General features: G+C 42.0%; 1 protein-coding gene across 3 annotated transcripts in view; it reads left to right on the plus strand.

Annotated features, from left to right (window-relative positions):
- Window positions 1–17536, plus strand: part of WWC2 (WW and C2 domain containing 2) — a 200383-nt gene that overhangs the window by 78451 nt on the left and 104396 nt on the right. Inside the window, exon 1 of one of the 3 annotated variants that reach the window (XM_045785843.2) lies at window positions 16509–16659. The exons of the other annotated variants lie outside the window; for them this stretch is intronic. The gene's annotated coding sequence lies outside the window, so the exon portion shown is untranslated. Of the gene's footprint in view, window positions 1–16508; window positions 16660–17536 lie in introns of those variants that run through there. 3 annotated transcript variants of the gene reach the window in all.

Genomic DNA, 17536 nt, shown 5'->3' on the forward strand with positions numbered 1-17536 from the left:
TTTGGCTTCTTTGTCAAATATTAGTTGGACTTACGTGCTTGGGTTTATCTCTGGGCTCTCAATTCTGTTCCACAGGTTGGTTTGTTTTTATGGCAGTAGATAGTGTTTTGATGATAGAGCCTGAAATCAGGGAGTGTGATGCTTCCTGCTTTTTCTTCTTTTTCAGGATTTCTTTGGCTCTTCAGGGACTCTTGTGGTTCCATATAAATTTTGGGAGTATTTTTTCTACTTGTATAATAAAATGCCATTGGAATCTCGACAGGAATTGCATAGAATCTATAGATGGCTTTTGGCAGTATTGACATTTTAACAAGTAATTCTTCCAGTTCTGTCAACATGAGATACCTTTCTATTTATCTGTGCCTTCTTTGATTTCTTTTATCAGTGTCTTATAATTTTCACAGTAGAGCTCTTTCACCTCCTGGTTAAATTTATTCCTAAGTATTTTATTGTTTTTGATGCTACTATAAATGGGATCCATTTTTTATATTTCTTTTCAGAAATTCTATCGTTAGTGGATAGCCTTTCTGATTCTTGATTTGTCTGGGGGGGGTGTGTTTTGGTGACCTGGTCCCTCTTTGAAACTTTTATAATCTTCTCGTTGCCTCCGTGTTCTAAAATTTTACAATGTTCTGCTTTGATTTAGGACTTTTTTGACCATTGTTTTGAGTGGGCCGTAAACAATCTGGAAACCTATGTCATTTCGTTCAGAGAAATTTTCTTGCACTACATCTTTGATAATGTCTTTCCCCTTCACATGTACCTTGTTTTCTCTCTCTGAAACTCCTGCTTGTCAGATATTAGACCTTCTGGACTGGTCCTCCAATTTTCCTGTCTTTCCCTTCTATTTGTCTTACTGTCTGGGACATTTTCTTGATCTAACTCTTCAATAGATGGGTTCATTTCTGTTCTCATATTGTTTATTTCCAAGAGTTTTAAAATTCTTTCTCCAAATATTTCCTTTATGATGTTCTGTTCTAACTCTTTCAAAGTGCTAATTGAAACTTCTCTAAACAAAATTGAAATTTTCTCCTATTTATTACATTGCCTGTTTCATTGTCTCAGTGTGTTTGTTTTAGATTCTGCTCTTATTTTACAGCCTAGTGTTCTTAACTTCTGTGTTAGACGTAACTAATGCCCGTCATTAACTCCCTCCAGGCACGTGAGAGGATTAACTTCCCTGCTTTAATGTGACTTATTTTGGCCAGTGGATTGTGAACAGAAGTCATGCGCATGTCTTCCCTGCCCACAAGATACATGTAATCTTGGGATGGAGGTGCCACAGTTTCCCGACGTGTGTTCGGGAGGGCTGAGCCATGCTTTAGAGGCCAGCTGCCTGCGGGAGTCATCCAGACTCACTTCAAACTTGCCTTCAGTGGCAAATGGGTGATTGTGTGTTTAGCCACTGAGACTGGCATTGTTTTTTGTTGCAGCACCACCTGGCTTGTGCTGACTGATACAGCCCTCAGTCATACTTAAGAACGAGTCATAAAAAGCTCTTTGGAAGCTCTGTATGTGATGGGTGGGGCTTCTGTATGTGGTGGGGGTGATGTGTAGTGATCTAGCTCAGCCTCTCTATTATGGAACTCCCAGACATTGATGTCAACAGATCTCTTCTCCTGTTCTTTTTAGTTTTCCCGGGAAGACCCCCACCATCTCCTGCCTGGTTAATATAAGCCTAGTTACCAAGATTCTGCAAGCTGAGTAGGGAAAGGGGGCTTGGCAGGCTCCCTGGACAGTATGTAGACTGTCCTTTAATCCTCCTGTTGTCAATGGTGTCTTCCTTCTTTCAGCTGTACCAGCTGCCCGGAAGCCCACAGTCCCTCTCTGTGAGTCTGTCTAAAGAAGAAACCATGGTTCTGACCAGGGTGGGCACAAGCAGGCTGGAGCTCTGACTGCTACTTAACGAACTTCCAACTACTCTTCCCCGGCCATAGCCTAATGTCTGAGTCCTTGACGCTGGAATTCCAGAGCCGCGTAAGGGTTTGCAGTATGAATGGATCAGCTTCTGAGCTTGCTTTCTTGCTGATTTAGGTTTCTTATTTTTCACGTCTGCTAAGCCAGTTACTACTCTGCCATTTGCCTTCCACCACCTCAAATTTTGTTGCACTATTTGTCCATTGACCCACCCTTTGTCTTTTGTGTGTATGCCTTTTTTTCGTCCCCTGTCTGCTATGTCCTAGAGGGTGTGTAGGTAAACACACGCATTGAGTCTATTGTGTTTACTGGAAGTTCCTTAATGAGGGATTTCCCCCCAACATTTTATTATAAAAAATTTCAAACATACAAAAAAGTGAAAACAGTAGAATGAACGCATGTATATTTTCTGCTTAGATCTGACAAGTAACTTATTGCCATATTTGCTTTATCTTTCCTTCCTCTCTTTACATATATGTATATGTTATATTTATATCTGTACTTACCTTTTTTGCTGAAACATTGGAAGGTAAGATATTATGACCCTTCACTACTAAGTTAGTATACATCTTCCCAGAATGAGAATATGCTCTTACACACCATAATACCAATGATTACAACTATGGAAATTTAAAAAAGTTTCTATAATATCACCTGACATCTAATATATTTAAATTACGTTAGTTGTTCCAAGAACTCTTTTATAACCTCTTTTCCCCCCTTAAAAATTGGGACCTAATTGAGATAAACATGCTACATTAGTTGTTATTTCTCTTTTGGACTAAAAGCCAATTCTTCAAACTTTGCGTTTTGCCTTTTTTCTTTTAATTAATCCTGAACAGTACCAGCACTGGTAGAACTGGACAAATAGCTAAGGTGAGGCCCCGATAAGGAGATGTAAGGGAAAGTGTCTGGGAATTGGCTGAATTTTATTTTATAAAGCAATTTTAATGGCTTGTTTTTCTAAATCAGGGGTTACTAATCTAAAAATTTACCAAGCAGTGTGCTTTGCACATTCAGTTCATTACCATTGTAGATAAAGAAGCAATAGTTGTCTTTGCAGTGATGAAGAACTATATTTAGAGCCCTGCCCAGCGCACCCCTGCTTCACCTTGTCCACTTTGCCATTCTGCCTCATGACTTCTGTGTGCTTCAAACTGAGTCGAACCTCAAAGGCCGTGCATTTTTGTTTATGACTGAGGGCTGATCTCTGAAGGTAGTGTAGTTATCAGGCATTCCTGACATTCCATATGTCTAATTTTTAGTGCTTCGAGGACCTGGTGCTACGCCATAGGAAAGTAAAGGGTGAGAGCCCAAGGAGATAGCCCCAGAGAAACTCTTCGAATGAGTTATAAAAATTCAATCTTATGTTAAACTCACAAAGCAAATGCCAGGTATGGAATTGATTTGTAGCATGTTAGTGCCATTTCTTAGGCTGCTTAGGAACATTTCTTAGTTTTCCAATATTTGATTCTTGAAATTCCAACCTGGAGCCTTAAAAAATTCTGTGATTCTTTTGGTTTGTGTGTCAGCTGTACTTGGGGCCAAGATGAGGTGGTTTTCAATGCAGAAGTCTTGTTTCCTGAGAGCGATTCAGTGTGTGGTTGACGGGGTCATCAGCACAGATGTAAGTAGGATTGGCAGAAAGAAAATTTATTGAACGCGTGTTGAATGAACACCCGCCATTGCTGTCGGCACCAAGGACTGCAGTGGTGGACAAGGCAGGTTGTGGGGAGGTAGGAAGAAAGACTGTAGCAATAAACAAGACAAATGAGACATGATAGCAACTTTGAGGAAATCAACTGAGTCATACGATGGGTAGTGATTATTTTAGATAAACTTGTGTATTAGCTCTGCCTAGTTAACAAGAGCCTGCAAACCTCAGTGACTTTTATACAAATGTCTGCTTCTTGTTCATATTATATCAAGTCAACTAAACAATAAAGGAAGAAGTAAAATAGTCACCTAAACTAAAATTCCAAGGGATGTCCCCATGCATGATCTATTAAATTGGTCACTAAAAACATGTGTTTTTAAAAAAATGCAAATTTGTCTCAGTCCAATATACACATATCGCGGAAGAGTCGAATTGGATCCTGATGTCAATAATTTAAAATTATAACCTTTAATAGGAAACGGTTTAACACAAAGAAATTGAAGAAGTAAGTTGTAGAATCTTTGTCAGAAGCTTTAAATGTTTGTTATACTCCTTTGGTGTACGTCAAGGTTCAAGAAAGGCTAAATAATAGAAAGATGTTTCCTTTTTGTAATGAAGACATTATACATAAAACATGTGAATGGATGTTTCCTCCTCTTAATGGAAACATTGTATATAAGATATGTGAACAAGATATATGTGTATAGATACTGTATAGAAACTGACTAGCCAATGTTACCCCTCAAATTTCCAAGTAACATATATGGGTGCAGGCATCGATCTTTTGCAGGTGTATAAACAGTCATCTCTGGAACATTAAGCACGCTTTCCAGCATGTGCTTTTTCTCTGGTATGAGAAACTGCAGGAACACAGACGATGATTGGCTCCTGGACGTCAAAGCTTTCTTTGGAAGCGGTCAGGCATGGTTCCATTTGTGGGCATCAGGTCAGATGTCCCCAGGGTCTTCCCATTCTTGAAGACCTGTACTTAACCTGAGAATCCCTTCTGCACTCGAGGCTCCTGGAAGACCCTCAACAGTCCAGTGCTAGCTACTCCGTTTGGGTCAGTCGTAATGAGACGTCTTTTTTTTTTTTTTTTTTTTAAGATTTTATTTATTTATTCAACAGAGACAGCCAGCGAGAGAGGGAACACAAGCAGGGGGAGTGGGAGAGGAAGAAGCAGGCTCATAGTGGAGGAGCCTGATGTGGGGCTCGATCCCATAACGCCGGGATCACGCCGAGCCGAAGGCAAATGCTTAACTGCTGTGCCACCCAGGCGCCCCAGTCGTAATGAGACGTCTTAATGCCAGGCCAGGCTCTGCCAGTAGCATCTCCACAGCATCAGAAATTTGTTCAGTGCAGTCCGTCAGGACTGCAGTGCTCACATGGCCAAACCAACACGCATTTATCCAGGCAGGCTTACCAGGGATCCACAGAAACAACACAAGCTTCACATGATGAACAGTGTGACGTTCATTTGCTTTGTCTCTAAATGTAGCAAAATCTGTAGATGTAGACCAGAAAAAAGTAAAAACCAGAGGATAGAAGTGAAGCCCAGATACTTCCCCACAAGTCACCCAAGCTTACTTCTTAAACTTCTCCAGCCGTGAAACTTTGCGGCCCGCTGCATGGTAGTTAGAACCCAAACCCGTGTAACTGAGCACTCCGTTCCTCGGCCCCCACTGCAGGGCTGCAGACCTGGAAACTGGCCACGTCAGGCACCCCGGCCTGGAGTCCCCATCCCCTCGGGAGCGGCCGTCCTGTGAGCGCGTGTAGCTGTGCAGCAAATGCACCTTCGGAGGCGAGCTCTGTGCACCTGTGCCTGAGCAGAATACTTGTCAGTATCTGCCCCGGGGCTCATTCAGGAATGCTCAGTACGGCGTTGTTTTTAGATACAGTTCAGCTGTCCATCGGTACCGGACTGTACTGGAAAGGCTAAATTAACTGTGGTCTAAACCTGCTATAAGAAATGAGATAGCAGCACGAAAGGTCCCAAGTCATATCGTTGGATAAATAACGTAAAGTGCAGAATGGCACATGCAGTGTATTATGTATGTGAACGCTGCAGACAGTTTTCTAGCTATATGCAGAGACAGGTCTGGAAGGGTACACGCTGCACTGGTAATCACGGGGACTCCTGAGGAGAGGGGTGTGGGATTGGGATGCGAGCTGGCCATCAAAGGGAGGTGGAGAACGCGAGCTGTGTGGGTTGAGGTGATGTCTGGGGGTTGAGCCTGCAGGATTTATGATGGGTTGAGTAGGGGAGTTGGGAGGTGAAGGAGAGGGAGGCATCAAGGGTTGTGACTCAAGCCTCTGCGTTGAGGATCATGGCGTCTTCCAAGATGCGTAATCTGGGGAAGGAGTGGGGTTGGGGGAAGGGGGGAAACAGGGGTCAGGGGTTATATTTCATGTGAGTTTAACATTCAGTGTGGCTATGAAACCACCCGCCTACAGAATTATCTACCTGATAATTGATGTTGATAACTGATAATCAGATGTTGGCTTGACGTACACAGGCTCTCCACGCAGAGATGTGGCCCAGCAATCACTCACTCATTGTTTTCTCTAACATCTGTTGAGCACCAAGGGCCATGCTACGTGCTTAGAGAAAAACCGGGAGGGACTTAGTGAACAGAATAGACAAGTAAACTGAAAAAATGTGAACTGTATGAAATATGACCAATTTGAATGGGAAAAATATTTCCCAAACCAGAGCTCCTACCATGCTATTGAATAGTGTCGCTTAGGGAGCAGGATGGCTTGCCTGGGAAGACAGTGCATTCTGAAGGCTCTTTTAAGGAAGCTGAATCTCAAAGGACGACCATAAGGTGAAACTGAGCCAGGACAGAGTGGTGGAAAAGTGGAGGGAAGGAGGGTGTCTTGGTAGAGAGAGCCCACACAGATAAAAGGCCTGTTTCTGCTGCCTGTGCATCAGGCTGACTGGTTTTTCCCTTACTTCGCACGGACTCCTTTAGGTTTTCAGCAGTTGGTCGAGTCGGCATCTGAAGCGCAGATGTCCCGCTTCTGGGCAGTGAAGTCGTGTAGGATTGCCACCCTTTGCCAGCTGACAAACATTACGATTTTCTGGTGTTAATGAGGTTAATAAGCTAATACCTTGTTGGTGTGAGCTGGTTTTTCTCTCTTCTCTGATGTTCAGTGTTTGTAGACCACTGTGCCAGTAACTTGTGCCAACCACGTCATGAAAGTTGGCCCTTCACACTGAGCTTGAAGTCGGATCATTGTTTCTCTCTGAAAAGCTATATTTGTTTGCAGATGCTTATAGCAGCCTTATTCATACTAGCGGAAACAATCCCAATGTCTATAAAGCGGTGAATGGATAAACGAAATGTGTTATATGCATACAGTAGGACACTATTTTGCAATAAAAGGAGCAAACTCTTGACACACAACAATATGGATGTCCCTCAAAAGAACATGCTAAGTAAAAAGCCAGCCATCAGAAACCACAAGTTGTTCGACTCCATTGATCTGAATTCCGGAAAAGGCAAATCTATAGAGACAGAACGTAAATGAGTGGTTGCCTGGGGCAGGAGGTAGGGGTGGGGGGTGGTGACTGCGCCGGGGCACAAGGGGTCGTTTTGGGTTGTAGGAATGTGCCAAGCTTCGATTGCGTGGTGGTTTTCACTCTATACGTTCACTAAAAATTTCTGATTTGCACACTTAAACCATGGGCAGATTTTATGGTATACAAGTTAAACTCAACAACAACTGGGCTTGGGGTTATAAAATTCCAGCATGAGCTGTGACTGCTTCCCATGGTCAGGATGGTGGGAGAGCGACCGTAGTGACAGGGCATTTAGTGTCGTGGAGAAGAGGCTGCACCTGCGTTGACTGTGCCAGGTGGGTTTCCCGGTGGTCCATGGAGAGTCTCATGTAGTGTAGTCAGGAGTACTTAGTGTTCACCAGAACTACCTCCCTGGTGGTAAGTCCGTAATTTTCCGATGGTACAACAAGCAGACACACTCTGAGTTCGTTGGTTTTCGCTCTCACTGGGGAACACTTACATCCAGAGGACAGACAGATGGTCATGGTCACTGGTTATCTGTGAAAGAACTGCTGGGGAACCATGCTTCCCACATCCTGCGAATCCCAGTGCGTGACAGAGGCACTCACTGCTAAAATCTGGTGGCCTGATGAATGCATGAATGGAGTGTGCCTTTGCTGGTAGTTTTATTATTACTTCCTATAGGCTGGAGTGAAAAGACGAGAGAGTGAAGTGGGGTTCCCACCTTCTATTTGAAGTCTGTTGTCTAAGCCTTCTTTCTGTTCCCTGCTTTTGTCCCGTTAAATGTGGGCACACCAAGGCCTTGCCTGGCTCCCTCATGTCATCCGTTACCTGATCTCCCTGTAGTAATTTTAGTCTGTATTTTACCTGCGTGTCCCCCTGGCACCTCACATGCAACATCTTTTAAAGTTAATTAATTCCTGACAATTTTGCTTACCCATGCTGTTGTTACCGTACTCAAACCACAGCATTGTAGACTTTCTCAATTACGTCTTTCTTGTTTAGGGAGTGCATTGTTTCGAGAACACCCCCCAGCTTTTCAGTACCCAGCTCCTACTTTCAAGTACCCATGCCTGGAACCCCACATTTACAGGAGCCTTTTCTCTTCCCTTGCAGCCTCAGATGCTCTTATTTTCCTCACTGCAGCACTCCTGTCCGCCGCCACGTTGCTTTCCTTTCTCCCTGGCCATCGCAGTTGCTTACTACCTGATGGTAAAATGGAAAATTGAGCTGTTTCAGCCCCTCTCCAGTCCAGTGGCTCTCCCCTTGCAGTCAGGGAGGCGTGCGGAGGACCCTCAAACTCTGATTTAGTGGTTTGAGGGGAGGAAGTTGGTAACTTGCATTTCTAGTGAGTTACCAGATGATGCTGACGCTGCTGGTTTAGTCTGTTCGGTGCACTGCTGTTAGGTTCACCTTCCTAAACTAAAATTTGTCCCAATTATGGTACTCCTTGCTGGGGTCTTCACTGGACTAGGATACCGTATTTCCCAAGGTGGGTGTAGGAGAATGGGGACATCGCATTAAGTAAATTTTAGTCATATTATTTTTCTGTTGTAAGGAAAAGGTCAGTCTGGTGCTAGTATGTCTTTAACACCTTTCTAATGCTTATTAATTGCCTTTTTAACAGAGCAAGCTGTAAGCTTAATGCCTCTGTCAGTAATTCTCTGAAATTTATTGCATGATCTTGTTTTCATTGTATTTATTTTTCAATGGCAAGTGTTCAAGAACTACAATTTGAAACACTGGATATAGGAATGGAACTCAGAAGTCATGAAGAATTCTTGTGTATCTTCTAGTGGGTTCATCTTAGCTTCATCTATCATGTGAGATTCTTTTGACTTATCTAGAATTAGTTTGGTTGGAAGGAAGATGCAGGATCTAGCTTTTTTCCCCTAACTGGCAATCCAGTTTTCCCAAGACTACTACTACTACTACTATTATTATTATTATTTTTAGAGCTGGGGAAGGGGCAGAGGACGAAGGTGACAGAGAACCTCAAGCACACTCTCCACTGAGCACGGAGCCCGTCTAGGGGCTTGATCTCACAACCCTGAGATCGTGATCTGCGCCAAAATCAAGAGTCGGCTGCTTAACTGGCTGAGCCACCCAGGTGCCCCCCAGTACTTTTAAATAATCAGTCTTTTACTTATAAACAAGCTTCATGGACCAATATCCTCAGAAAAAAAATATTTGCAACTTGACAAAGGATTAATGCCAACTTGTATTACTACAAATCAATCTGAGGGGCAGACAACACACTTTAAAAAAGGACAAAAGAAAGCAAACATACAGAAAAGTTACAAACCTTACGTAGTAATTATTAGATTTCTCTTCCCCCCAGGACCGTATCAGGCATGGTGGAAGGTGGTCACGGCTGCTCGCTACCATTGTGGATGAGTGCAAATTGGTAATGCCCATGTGGAGGAGAGTATTTATCAGGAGGAAAACATTTAAATGCTAATATGTCTTTAAGATCTCTCTAATGCCTATTGACATTTTTAAATTTTAAAAGTATGTATATTCTTCGACTCACTGCCAGGAATTCATTCTAAAAAATACTTGCACGGCTGAAAATATTTACAAGCATGTACATGGAAGCATTAATTTCTCTTGAAGGAAGTTGAAACCAGTGTCTGTTAATTGGTGATTAGTCAAATAATGGGCTGTAATCCGTTCCATATATGTAGATATTAAAATATTGAGGTAAACGTATAGTTACGCTCATTGAAAAATTTCTAACTTGTATTGCAAACTAAATAAAGACATAGGAAATGCACATGGGATGAGTGTGTTCACACGTTTTGTAATAGCATGTGAATTTATAGATGAACTGAAAAGATACCAAATATGGGAATGTATGTCATTCTATCAGGAAATGAAGGCAGAACTTTACTAATAGTTTATTTTATCTTATGTATTTTTCATGATGAGAATGTATTATATGTGTTTTTTAGGCAAGGCTCAAAAGCATAGTGTATAGTTTATTTAGTTTAATATCAGTCTTGTAAAAATGTGCATAATATGTGCTTCAGTATATGGGTGTATACGTTTATTTAAGAAAAACATAGCCTGGAACGAAACGCACTGTTACCTGGGGTTATCTCTATGTAATAAGGTTGTAGGGGTTAAAAAACATCTTCCTTAGATCTTCCTTAGATTTTGATAAAAGTAATGCAGGACCGTTTTAATCATTGAGTTAGCATCTTTAAGAAAGAGGTTGAATACAGCAAGGGTCTAGCCATCCAGACCGGTGTGCTGTAGGTCAGTTCATTGTTGTCCTGGCTGGAGCACATTCTCCTGAGGGAATCCTCCAGCATCTTCCAGTCCTGGTCCTTGAATTATCTGCGATGGAGTCCATAATAGTTTTGCTCTTTGAGGTAGGAGGTTGAGGTGGTCTTGGTGGGTTTGTTTGTTTGGATAATAATCTGTTAAGCCCTCTTCCTCTCGCCAGCATTCCTACCTTCTTCACTGGCATATCTACTTAAATTCTCAAACTCTTTTCCAAAACCATATAATCCAATGGGCAAACATTTCTTGGTACTTAGGAGAGAAAAGAGGTTCAGGTTCAAGTGTTTGCTGACCACTCTGTTTTCTTCTGTAGGGTAAAATATTTTTAGCTGAATTATTGTAACACCTGTGATTAAGTTCTTTTACCTCTCTGTAACTAAGAATCTTGTTTTCTGTTTAGCTATTCATTTATGATATATAATATAATTATAATAAGCCAAAATAAGTTATAGGACCAGATATTTTGATGCAATATTGAGAGATTTTTCTCCTTTCTTGTCCCATAGTTAAGTATCATCTTATTATCAACTATTCATTAATATATTTATCAATGATCACCTAAATATTAACCTTCATATTATTCTTTTAATAAATGCATTTACTATTACATTTATGTAAATTGAAAATTAAAAAAAACGATAACAGTCCTTCCATAATTGTTTTCATTCCTGTCTTTCTCATCTGCATCCATTCAGTCAACATGGCTTCTAACCTGACGAGGTAGGCATTGTGCTGGGGGTGCAGAGAACAGACTGGGGCCCTGCCTTGGAGAAGCTCGGAGGCTGGTGGCAGAGACCGTGGCTACTAAGACGCCTTAGGTGGCCACTGAGTCTTTGGAGGGGTGGTCCTGTGGGACAGGATTCAGGGAATACTGCATAAGAACAGCATTCCTAGGTTGAATGGAATCAACTTTTTAACGGTTTTCTAATACTGCCAAATTGTTTCTTAAAAGGATTGTGTCAAGTTACAAAATTAGCAGCAACAAATGAAAGTAACTGATTCGTCACATCCTCACCAGAACTGAACTTCATTATGAAGACAAAGCAAAACAAAACAAAAACTCAGTACCCTAACAGGCATAAAATTAAGCCTCACTGTTGTTTTATTTGGCATTTCTTTTTATTAGTGAAGTTGCACATTTTCACATATTTTTATTATTTCACTTCCTCTTGTGAAGGGATCTTCTTCACTTAGAGTCTTGGCATTGTTTGACTTATTACTGTTTTTTAAAAATAGTTTATTGAGGTGAAATTCACATACCACAGAAGGAACCACTTTAAAGTGGCACTTACTACTTTCACACTGTTGTGTGAGTGCCTTTTCTGGTTCTGAAACATTTCTCTCCTTCTAGAATATTCATCCAGCAGCTTCTCCCCATTTGCCCCTCTCCTGAGCTCCTGACAAACCACTTATCTCCTCTCTATCTTTTTGGATTTATTTATACTGGATATTTCATGTGCATGGAATCATACCCTGTGTGACCTTTTGGGGCTGGCTTTACTTGGCCTAATGTTTTGGACGCCCTCCTCACATAGCACGTGTAGGCACTTCATTCCTTTCCGTGGCTGGATAATACTGCGTTGCATGTATCTACCGCACGCAGTTTATCCATTCATCCATGGATGGACATTTGAGGTGTCTCACTCTTTGCTACTGTAGACAGTTGCTGCTGTGAACATGAATTGGCACACGGTGGCTTCAGTACCTCTTTTCAGTTCTTTTGGGGATATACCCAGGAGCACAAATGTGGGGTCATATAGTAATTCTGTGTATAACTGTTGAAGAACTGCCAACTGTTTTCTACAGAGGCTGCACCATTTTACCTTCCCGCCAACAACGTACAGGGCTCCCCTTTTCTCCACGCCCGTGTCAACACTTGTTACTTTCAGTTTGGGGGATGTTCTAATTATAGCCATCCTGATGGGTATGAACTGGTACCTCTTTTGTTTTTTATTTGCATTTTCCTGTTGACTAATTTGCAATTTCCTGTTGACTATTTCGTATGTAGGTGAGAAAATGGAAGAAAAAGTCAGGAACTTATTTTTGAAAATTTTAAATGTTTTTTCAGAAAAAAATGTTTACTTAAAATCAAATGAAGTGACTCCAGTCTGAGAATTAATAAAGCCATTAATTTTGTTTAAACATTTCATAAACATAGTTTTCATCGTTTAGGTATTTCTGAAGCAGAGGCTTCTGCCTACAGTTTCGTTTTTAAGTTGGGTGTGTTTTCCTTTCTCCATCACCTGAGTGGATTAGGGCTGTGATTTGTGGTTTAACCAGTGGTTCTCAAAGTATGGCCCAGGGGCCACAGCGTCCACATCACTTGGGAACTTGTTAGGAACCCCACCTCGATCTACTGAGGCGGAGACTGTGGGGTGGATGGGCCCAAGCAAGCTGGTTAATAAGCCTTCCGGGTGAGTTGGATGTACACTTAGGTTTGAGAGCGACTGCTCGAAACCAACATTTCTAGACTGATCTTACATTAAAGAGCTCCTGTGCGAAATGTAATCCACAATTTTGGCCTTATAGGTACCAACTTTTTTTTTTTTAAGATCTTATTTATTTATTTGTCAGAGAGAAGGAGAGAGTACAAGCAGGGGGAGCAGCAGGCAAAGCAGGCAGAACAGGCAGAGGGAGAAGCAGACTGTCTGCTGAGCAGGGAGCCTGATGTGGAGCTCGATCTCAGGACCCTGGGATCATGACCTGAGCCGAAGGCAGTTGTCCAACCAACTGAGCCACCCAGGCATCCTGCCAACTTTTTTTTTTTTAATAGGCAGAAAATATAAACAATTAAGTCGAATCATTTTATAACCTCCTGTTTCAGAATTGTGTGTATAAATACAGTATTATTTAGAAATTGCAATTCAGTCTACAAATCCTATCAAAAAGATAAGTATTTTTAAAAAGTTACTTTTGATCGTCAGTCCAATCTTTAAAGAACGTAGGAGTTGTGTGTCCCTGATACGTGTCTTTCCTCCTGTCTGTGATTGTACTTGACCTCCCACTCCTTCAGAGCCTCTGTTGTGAAGGTGGACAGTGTGGAAGCCTGCGTAGTGGGGCACGTAGCCTTTGCGGCCTTGCAGGAGCCCTTCGGGCCGTGCGGACGCCCACAGTGTACCCCTCTGCCCAGCGATGCTGCTTCAGCGTCCAGGCCCCTCCCCTCTCTCTCCAGAACTTTTGAAAGGGGCCCCTTTCTTGCTGCTTCTTCCAGAAACTGGTGGAGAGTCAAATCCCTATCAGTAGCTGAACTCACGCTTTAGAGAACAATGACAGCCACACACCACATCATCAGCCCAGTGGCTGGAAACTACAAATGTTGACTAGAAAGAGGTGTGTGTTACCCAGTCATGTGCTTATTGGATTAGAGTTTTTTTTTCCTGCATAGGCTATTCAAATGACACTTATATGTACTTCGCAGGGTTTTAGGAGGATTTCTATGTTTTAAAGCATGTGTGGTACATGGTAAACAGTCAATGTTTTATATTTTTAGTATAATTACGACATGTAAAAGTTGATTTCTTTTTACATAGAATAGTGTAAACATTGACGTTTTTGCAAATAATACAGTTGAATCCCCAACTCAACAGCATAAGCGTTGTGCTCTTTCAGAGGTGAGTCACCCACAAATAATTGCCTTTCAGTCATATATCCATGAAGTAGCTGTAGAATGGGTTAGGTGGCATAGGGAGATTTTGACCGGGTCTCCTAAAGCCCTCCAGATTTAAGATCTCTAGGTTAGAATGAATAAATGGTTAAGAAGTGAACATTAAAGTGGAGGCAAAAGATTTGAGGGAAGGTTTGGCTTTTTTTTTAGGGTGGAGGGATTGAGTATATTTGTAGGCTGAGGGAGAAGAAAATGAACTATTCGAGAAGAGATTCTTACTTGATACTAATTGATGGGATGTATTGCAGAGCAGGGAGAATCGGGTGGGATTATGGACAGGAGATTGGCAGGCTTTTGAGTAGAGAAGGGATATGAGCAATGGTGAGGGAACCAGGCATTTGGGTTCTAGGAGAGCAGGTTTGGGAAACAAGACCGTTGTGTTCAAATATTTGAAAGCCTATCACGTGGAATTAAGATCACACTAGCTCTCTTTGGCACGAAGGGAAAAAACTAGCACCAGTGGGTAAAAGTTAGAGGGAGACCAGACCTCGGGTCACCGCAGAAAAGAACTGTCCCAGAGCCCAAGCAGGTACAAAGATGACATGAACTCAGTCTGGAGAAACAGGCCTGGTTGGGCTCCCCAGTCATGCTCCTCAGCAGCTATGAAACGTTGTGTGAGCCATTTAGATCATGGCGCCCCAGGCTCCTCCTTGACCCGGTGTACTGGGCTCAGGGCTGTCCCTGTCTGGCAGTTCTCCTAATATGGCTCATTTTGAAGAATTTAAGCTACTTTCCTCAAAGGTACAAAGTTAACCTTGTCACCCTCCTCTGAAGTGGTTTGTATAATTTCTCTAAAGAGCCATTTTCTTCTTGGTGCCAGTGTTCACCCTTTCCAGTGATTCCCCCCTTTCTGTCCCTTTGCTGCTTCCCCTGCTAGTATCACGATAGAAACAGATAGACATGTTGAGGGGCCTAATTAACATCATTATAAATTAATATTCTGTCAGGCCTCTAGAAGGACTTCTGGTGTTTTACCCTCCTTTTAAAACGCAGCTCGTGAAGCACATCCTTACTTCCTCCCTGTTGTTGTGGGGCAGTTCGGGGTGTCCGTGTGGGCCGGTCCCATAGCAATGCTGGACGGCTCACAACAGGAACTCTGCTTGACTTAGCTCAACAGTGACAGCGGCAGATGCCACAAAGCAAAACTAACCGGGAAGACCTTCCGCATTCACGCTAAACCATACATTCGGGGGACTTGAATTGTGCCATGAGTTTTATTAACCCGAGAATGGCTTTGTCCGTCGAGTGCCTTTTCTTTCAGTGCAGTTCATACAAACTCAGTGCTTCGGGATTTGTGCCTGCGCGCACACGGCGCTCACCATCACGGAATTGGGAAGAGTAAATCTGTCTGTGTGTGGCAGGCGTCTCATGCCCAAGGACAGGTATCCATGATTGACAGTAAACCCTAAATGCCAGATCATGTGGAAGGATGATACAGTGTCCACAAAGAGAGGAAATACCGTGCAAAGTTCAGATTTTGTATGTGAGCATTGGCAAAGCGCTGCAGTAAACTGGCATTTTCTTCACATTAGTCGCGGTGCAAAAGAAGGCAGTTTTTAAAGCAAAGAGTAATCTCTGGAATTTCGCATAAAGACTCTTGTTAGTTTCAGGCTTTTTGCATGATGTTGCTCCTTTGTGGGGAACCAACAAAAAGCAAACTCCATCCATTTTTACTTCCTTAATATCAAAGGAAAATGGAATGTTTCAGAGATTCCTTGTGCAAAACAAGAGGAAGAAATTTAGAAACTAATCAACATTTCTGCTTACTGTATTTGTTCTAAGTCATATTGTTTCTAATTTTGGAAAGTATCTGTTAACTTCTTTTTCTTTTGTGTTACTTCTTAGTATGTCATAGTATGTTCCCATTTTCAAGATAGCAGCAGAATTGAGTGCTTAATTTTGTTTGATATCTGGGACTGTTATTCTATTTATATCTTGTAATTTGGATAAGAATTAAATTCCAAGATTTTGAAATTTATACATATGTGTTTAATGGTTTTACTTATGGATAGAGTGCGGAGAAAAGATAGATACTTATCCAGGTACAGAAAATAAAGCATCTAATTGATTTTTGAAGTAACACTGCAAAGAAATTTTTATGTTAAAATTTCCAGGAATGGAAACGTCTGAATTTTTTAACTGAGTTCATAATTACACGTATACTTATAGATGTAATTCTAGTCTTAGAACAGTGACGGTTAATAAAATGGTTATTATCTGTTGAGCAATTAATAGGAAAAACTGGATTGTTTCCAAGTGTAGTCAAATTACCATAATTTGTAATCATAACCCATGTTCTGAAGCTTTTGTGACTTCTCATTCTTGGAGTGATAAATATATTCATGTCATACGCTGAAACATGTTGATTTGGTACCAGGATAGCACTTCTGTAATACCACTCTTGTCATTTAAACTTACGTATCCGTGTTTTATTCATTTCTTCAGGATGCATGTGCGTTTTAGGCAGCACTGATAAAGGAGTGAGGGAAAGAGAACAATAATATGCAAGGTAACCTGGCACAGGGGCTTTGTCTAATAATCAGCTTCATCAACGGAGTCAGAGGTCAGTCTTATAGACAGTGTATGAAGACAAGGCCACTTCCTGTGGTAAGGGGATTTTTTGATACAGTGTCTAATTCCTTTGTCAATTTTCCTGGGCAGTTTACGATATAAGATGGAATTTAAGCACAACCAAGAGCAAAGTTCTTTGACTCGGATTGCGTTCAGATTGACTCCAGGTTTGCAAAAGTAAATCGGACGAGTTGCCATGTTATTGGATGCGTTGCCTACCATGTCTGGGGCTCCTTTCACTCATCTAATATATACTGGAGCGCCCCATTCGTCGAGCATTATGCTGTTCAATTCTCTTTTAAGCTTCACAATCCGCCGCCCCCCCCCCCCTTAAGATTGGGAAACGGGTTTTTAAGGTTAGGAACCTGCTCTAGGTTGTGCAGCAGGCAGGTGGAGGACAAGGAATTGAACCCAGCGGGTCTCTGATGCCAAATTTCAAGCTCTTAACTTCTGAGCCACTGGTTCCCAAATTTTCCATAATTACCTGGAAAACTTGATTAAACATGCATTGCTGGGCCCTTGAGTTTCCGATTCTGCAGGCCTCTGCTAGGGCCCAAGAATTTGTTATTTCTAACTGGTGCCTAGATGTTGATGCTGCGGGCCGTGAGGACCGGACCTGGAGAATTACTGCCTGTCTCCATTCCGCTGAAGAACAAATAAGAGAATTTATGCGTTGTGCCTGTACTGATAATCTCTGACATTTGTTCAGATATTTGAAAGCCTATCACGTGGAATTAAGATCACACTAGCTCTCTCTGGCACGAAGGGAAAAAACTAGCACCAGTGGGTAAAAGTTAGAGGGAGACCAGACCTCGGGTCACCGCAGAAAAGAACTGTCCCAGAGCCCAAGCAGGTACAAAGATGACATGAACTCAGTCTGGAGAAACAGGCCTGGTTGGGCTCCCCAGTCATG

Source organism: Ursus americanus, chromosome 27, assembly GCF_024610735.1.
Source record: "Ursus americanus isolate L20-20 chromosome 27, mUrsAme1.1.p, whole genome shotgun sequence".
NCBI classification, from domain to species: Eukaryota; Metazoa; Chordata; class Mammalia; order Carnivora; family Ursidae; genus Ursus; species Ursus americanus.